The sequence below is a fragment of the Gymnodraco acuticeps genome, unplaced genomic scaffold (assembly GCF_902827175.1).
Source record: "Gymnodraco acuticeps unplaced genomic scaffold, fGymAcu1.1, whole genome shotgun sequence".
NCBI lineage: Eukaryota > Metazoa > Chordata > Actinopteri > Perciformes > Bathydraconidae > Gymnodraco > Gymnodraco acuticeps.
In genome coordinates, this window is record NW_022990068.1 from 298,811 (window position 1) to 305,814 (window position 7,004).

The following is a 7,004-nucleotide window of genomic DNA, read 5'->3' on the forward strand; positions in this document are numbered from 1 at the left end:
TTAATTAGGGCTGCAAAATGTCTCCAATTGTAATGGTAATTAGATTTTTAACAGTTTGTTCTGATTGTGTGTTTCCTGTTTCCTGCAGACGTCCAGCAGCTGGTGGTGGTTAAAGAAGAGCTTCTCCCTGACCAGCAGGAATGGAGCACCAGTCTGGACCAGGAGGACCCAGAGCCCCCCCAACACATTAAGCAGGAACAGGAGGGAGAGCAGCTTCAGGAGCTGGAGGAGGCCGATATCACCAAGTCCACTTTCACTCCTGACCCTGTGAAGAGTGAAGATGATAAAGACTGTCGTGGACCAGAACCAGCCAGGAACTCAGATCCAGAGAGCAGTTTACAACCAAAGACTGAACCTGACACTGAAGACTCTTCTGAACCGGACACTGGAGACTCTTCTGAACCTGACACTGGAGACTCTTCTGAACCTGACACTGGAGACTCTTCTGAACCTGACACTGAAGACAGTGCTGATTGGAAAGAGACCAGAGAACCAGCATCAGGTTCAAACTCACTGAAAAATAGACATGAATCTGTCAGTGATCCACGACGTAGTGCTGAACATAAACCATTCAGCTGCTCAGTCTGTAAAAAGCTTTTTCACAGAATGGAAGTTTAAAGGACCACATGAGAGTCCACACAGGAGAGAAACCACACAGCTGCTCAGTCTGTAAGAAAGCTTTTTCACAGAGTGGAAGTTTAAAGACACACATGAGAGTCCACACAGGAGAGAAACCATTCAGCTGCTCAGTCTGTAAGAAAGCTTATTCACAGAGTGGACATTTAAAGGACCACATGAGAGTCCACACAGGAGAGAAACCACACAGCTGCTCAGTCTGTAAGAAAGCTTTTTCACGGGGTGCACATTTAAAGGACCACATGAGAGTCCACACAGGAGAGAAAGCACACAGCTGCTCAGTCTGTAAGAAAGCTTTTTCACAGAGTGTACGTTTAAAGGACCACATAAGAGTCCACACAGGAGAGACACCATTCAGCTGCTCAGTCTGTAAGAAAGGTTTTTCACAGAGTGAAAATTTAAAGCACCACATGAGAGTCCACACAGGAGAGAAACCACACAGCTGCTCAGTCTGTAAGAAAGGTTTTTCACAGAGTGGAAATTTAAAGAGACACATGAGAGTACACACAGGAGAGGAAAAATAGAGCTGCACAGTTTGTGACAAAAGATTTAAATGGCGTAATCGTTTAAAAAGACACAAGTGTGTTGGTCGTCAGCTGCTTCTGTAACTAAGGGAATACATTTGTCTATTTTGTATCCTGATGACCTGATGCTGTTACATGGAATACGTTACTCCCTAAGCCTGATTTCACCCGCCTGCAAACAATTCACTAATAATCAGACATGTTCATTTCTTTAACCCTTTGACTCGACTATTTCTTGTTTAATAATCGTTACGTCTCCTCAGGACCAAGTTCCCGTGTCCTGCCTTTTACCTGCTGATCACCCACTGCTCATTTAAGGTGGACTGACCTTCCCTCCTCCTGCTCTTTTTTCTTCTCCTTTTTCTCACTGCAGGTAACCAGCTGATCACTTCCTGCCTGTGCAGCTGGGCATTTTCTTTGGTGTAGATAAATAAACTTGTGTTCTCTTTCACCCTGACTGTTATTGGTTGTTGTGTGTTACTGTCTCCATTTCCCTACACTTTATTAGGGATGTAACAAACACATTAATCTATAAAAGATGAAATAATCCAGTAATTCAATATATATGATTCTAAAATGGGACATTACGCACAGTAAGTAGTAGTGGTTGATGCCAATACGTCTCAGTTTATGCTGCTTTATACTTCTACTTTAATACATTTTAGAAGACAGTATTGTACTTTTTAATCCACTGCATTAATTTCACAGCTTTTAGTTACTAGGTAGATATAGATTATTAGATCATTCAAAAATATAAATCAATTATTAAATACACCTTGACAGTTATTTATAGGATAAGATATCCAGCAGCAGGACATAAGGTTATTCAAATTAGCTATATTAGCTCTATCTCCTGTCAGCAGTCAGATACAAACTACAGGACATCCTGAGAGAGGAATGGAAAAACGTCTCACCGACTGAAGTGGATGTTTTACTGTCAGCAGCAGAGCCCGCCACCAGAGCTGGGTTCTTCAATTATTCACAGGAGATCACTCTGGATCCAAACACAGCAAACACACGGCTGGTATTATCTGAGGGGAGCAGAAAAGCAACATACATGAAACCACACAAGTCTTATTCTAGTCACCCAGACAGATTCACTTTATATCCTCAGGTCCTGAGTAGAGAGAGTCTGACTGGACGTTGTTACTGGGAGGTGGAGTGGAGAGGGGCAGAAGTTGAAGTAGCAGTAGCATACAAGAATATCAGCAGAGTAGGGGATGGGAATGAATGTGGATTTGGAAACAATGACAAATCTTGGGCGTTATATTGTGACAAAAACAGTTATTAATTTCTTTACAACAGAATCAAAACTCCCGTCTCAGGTCCTCTGTCCTCCAGAGTAGGAGTGTACCTTGATCACAGAGCAGGTATTCTGTCCTTCTACAGCATCTCTGAAACCATGACTCTCCTCCACAGAGTCCAGACCACATTCACTCAGCCTCTACATGCTGGAGTTGGGCTTTATTATCCTAATGGAACCACAGCTGAGTTGTGTAAACTGAAATAGCCTGAAGTCATTTGAGGAACTCTTCTACCTCTTAAACTCATTGTGTGTCCATCATTGTTGCTGAGAGCTGGTTGTTCATGTCTTCACTGCACAGAGATCAGCTGTCAATCTAACATTATGGGATGTGCTTTAACATCTTCAGAGTTGTTCTGTAGATGTTGGAGTTTATTTTAGGCGGCGCTCCTTCCTGTGTCTGTTTAGTTAACCTCAACTGAGATTTCTCTGCTTGAAAATGTAAACTTTGCTCTAAATATTTGTTGAATAGGTCTTTTAGTTTTGACTAAGTCTCAATGTGTTGGATGCATTAATGAAAGTTTGAAAAAGGAAAGAAAACACATTAAAAGAAAAGCTAATAGGTTGAGTTTGTTATAAATTGTGTTTCTATTTTCAAGATGTGAGATGAGTGCCACATTTACAGTAACAAATAAAATGTTGGGATTTTTCTTGTTAATAAAAGAGCTAAGAGAACACAAGTGATAATCTCATTCTTTGTTTGTAATGAATGAAATTATCTCTCCTCTCCAGCGAAGCTGCACTAAGTTGAGTTTAATTTTAAATGCATGTATTTCTTTTTTTACTGCTACGTCCCCAAATAAGCTCTAGGGCAAAAATGGAGACAGTAACACACAACAACAAATAACATTGAGAGAGTCGGGGGGAAAGTGAACACAAGCGCATTTATTTATACCAAAAATGGAGATGAAGAAGCGGGTTAGGGACATGTGGTGAACTGTGAAACTTAAAGTCAGATAAAAATCACTTTGGTCGTACCTCAACTTTTTCTTTACTAGTGAAAGTCAGAATTCTGATAAAAAAATTAAACCTTTTTTTCAGATTTTCTATTTTTTTTTTCAAGACAATCTCAGAAATCAGATTTTTCTTGAAATATATTTTGTTTTATTTATTTATTTTTCTTTTAAACATATATCATTTTAAGGGTTTTCTTCTTAGATAGTGAAGTGAAAACTGTAAGACAAAAGTAAAGATGGCATGAATTGTGATGCGTTTGATTTATTTTTTAAGAGCCTCTAACGCCTCTTCCCAAAAGGCTTTGTTAAAAAAAGGAACATGTACAGTACAATAGCGCTTATCATGTTTGAGTGATTAGTCTCAATGTTGGGACATAGCCACCAAAAGATGGGCTCTCAATGTTTCGAAATAATAATGATCCCTCGACCAAATGCAGATTAAAACTAAAGTAATGGGTTGGTTTTGAAAATGTAAGAAGTAGAAAGTATGATGGATGAAAGTAAAATTAAAATAATGGAGGGGCTGAGGGTGAACGGTGTCATGGTGCACGCACAGGACCTCTTGAACAAAAATCTGACTGTCTCGTTCCTAAATCTGCCGGTATATGTACCTGATAGGATGATACTTAAGAGACTGGAAGAGTGGGGGGTCGAGCCCATCTCGGCAATCAAAAAAAGAGTGTGGCCGGGCACAGAAATCACAGACGGCACCAGATTCCTGAGAGTAAGGTTCAATGACAAGGTCAGCTCCCTCCCCTATTCCACGAAGTTAGACACAGTGAGGAGGGTGGAGTACTTCAGAGTATTGCACAATCGCCAGGTTCCTGTCTGCAGGCTGTGCATCCAGCCCGGTCACTTCTTTAGGGAGTGCCCGGAGTTTAAGTGCCACAAGTGTGGCCAGACAGGACATTATGCCAGGGAGTGCAGGTTCAGGGCGGAGAGAGAGGAGAAAGAGGAGGAAGAGAAGGAGGACAAGGAGGAAGACGAGGAGCAAGATGAGGAGGAGGAAGACGAGGAGGACGAGGAAGGGGCGGAAGGAGCGAAGAAAATACCCTTTGAGGAGGTCAGCGATGAGGAGGAAGGCCTGAGTGGAGGAGGAGCGGCGAGAGGTGAGGATGGAGCTAAGAAAAGTGCAAGGCAGAGCGGCGGAGGCGCCGAAGGGAAGTAGCGGCGGGGGAAAGAAGTGTCGGAGTGGTGGAGGACATCTCGGAGGCATCAGAGATGGAGGAGGGAGTGCTGGAGGAGGACCCTGTGGGCGCAATGGTCTTCGGGAACCCTAATGATGAACAGAGGGGCCGCGGCATGAGGAGAAATAGGCGTGAAGATGAGAAGAAGACCTCAGCGGAGAACGCCGGGCGGAGTGCTAGACGCAAAGAGAACAAGGAGAGGTAGATGGAGAAAAGGAGAGCGAGCTCAACAGAGGGGGAGCTCTGGAAATAAATCAGCTTAAGGTAACGATGTTAAGGACGCTTATCATAATAACATCCCTTTTGATGGCAACCATCTCCTCCTTTAACGGCAATGGCCTCAAAAGTAGGATTAGAAGAAAACCGGCGCTAATTCTATGTGGGGCCAGTATAATATGTCTGCAGGAAACACATTGAGATGGGGAGTGTGTGGAGGAGGTAAAAAAGGAGTGGATGGGTGAAGTGTTTGCAAATAATGGGAGTGTACACGCTAGGGGGGTGGCAATACTTATCAACTCAGGGGAGGTAAGGAATGCTATAGGAAGGTTGAGGATGATGGTGAAGGGAGAATGATTGGGTTTATGGGGGTACAGGTGATAGTGGATGAAGTGAGGGGTAGAGGGGGGAGAATGCCTTTGAAAACAGCAGAAGGGATCATGAATAGGGTGAAAAAGGGAATGCCTGGTGGGTGGAGGGAAATGATTGAGAGCGAAGCGGTAAGAGGTGGAGAGAGTGTGGCAGGAATGTACATGGGGGAGGGAGATGTGTGTGTGAAAATAGAAAAGGTAAAGACCAAGACGATTTACAAAATACTGAGGGGAAATAAAATAAGAAGGCCTGCTTCTGAGCGTGTGTGGGAAAAGGTTCTTGAGAAGTTTGATGTGCGGAAGATATGGGGGGAATTTAAGGGTGAAGTGGAATAGCATAGAGTGTGAACATTTAGATTTTTTTTTGCGTCACAATAGGGTGTACAACAACTTGATCATAAGCCAGTTTGATGTCACAGTGAAGAGGGAATGTGATGTGTGTAAGACAAAGGTTGAAACGTGTATGCATGCATTTTTTTAATGTAGCAAGCTGGGAGTGTACTTTGAAAGACTGAAAGAGCTAATTGATAAATGTTGGGGCGAGAGGATAATAAAAACGATGGTATGGAAGGAGTTGTGGCTGTTTGGGGTGCATGAGAGAATGAAAGGGTTCAATGTGAATCTCTGCAATTATGTGCTGAGCCATGCCCGGTATGCTGTGAAGATCAGGAGGGACGTAGCCCATAATGAGAGCAGAACAGTAGATGTATGGGATGTTTTCAAACGGATATTAAGCAAAAACATTCACATGGCATACGCATACCTGGAGAAAGATATTTTTCTGGAGAGCTTTTGGAAGGGTGCGCTCTAGTGGGTGTAATGGACGATGACAGCCTGGTGTTTGAGTATGATGGGGTTGGCTAGCATGTGCGGTGGGAGTATGGTGTGGAGTGGCTTGATAAACATAAAGTGTGGCTTATTCAAAAATGATTACCTTATTATTATTAATTAATTGTTTCTCATATTGTGGTTTTGTACCATTATTTACTGTGATTGGACTATCAAATGAAGTCCAATGGGGTTTTTGGTAGTCTATCCCGGGCAATTGCATTTTGCTTGTTTCTCTTATTTGTCCTGTCTTGCATGATTATTGTTTAAAATGTATGGCCACAGTTACGGTATGTAAAGACAAGGTATCGCAATAAAATGTAAATGATGAATTTTCTAATAAAAAGTAAAAAAAAGAAAAGAAGATATGGCTTGTTCCTCGATGAGTGTTCTGTTTAGTCTTTATTTAATAGTATAGCCTTGAAATAAAGGAGTTTTTTGTCACTTTAATCTGCATTTGGGTCCTGCTTCCTACACACACCGTAACATTACGAATCGACCTGAGATATGGGCCCAGCAGATCCGTTTGAGCAGGAACTATTGGATTATACCTTTTCTTTGTCTGACTGCGCTCATCGATGGATAGGAGCGGTCAGGGGTCAGCAGCGAGATGCTGCTCTGGCAGATGCATTCCACCTTACGATGAAGAATCAAGATTTGGTTAAATTCTTACCTGCCTGGCTTTTGGATTACCTCACGGTTTGTTTTCCCGATCCTGATAGACCCAGGTCTCCCAATTCCCTTTTTGATACCACACGCATCGGTGTGGTCCGTCTGGCGTCAGCCCCTGCTTCTCACCCAGTGTTTGCTACAGTCCAGGAGCCATTCGCTGGTACTCGTCTGGCTTTTGGAGGTCCACGGAGCCTCCAAACGGCTCCTAAAAGAAGGAGTCGCAAGGCCAGGTTAGCAGCACGAGCCCAAGGTGCCATGGTTCCAGCCCCAGTTCTGTCCCCAGCAGCTATGGTTCCGGCCCCAGTTCCTGC

The 7,004-nt window shown here is 43.0% G+C and overlaps 1 long non-coding RNA gene across 1 annotated transcript; it reads left to right on the plus strand.

Moving 5' to 3' along the window:
• The first annotated feature begins 366 nt into the window (after positions 1-366).
• On the plus strand, positions 367-3,145 carry LOC117546036. Its single transcript, XR_004568926.1, has 2 exons — positions 367-502; positions 1,534-3,145. It is a non-coding gene; the product is annotated as an uncharacterized LOC117546036 (long non-coding RNA).
• Positions 3,146-7,004: the final 3,859 nt, after the last annotated feature.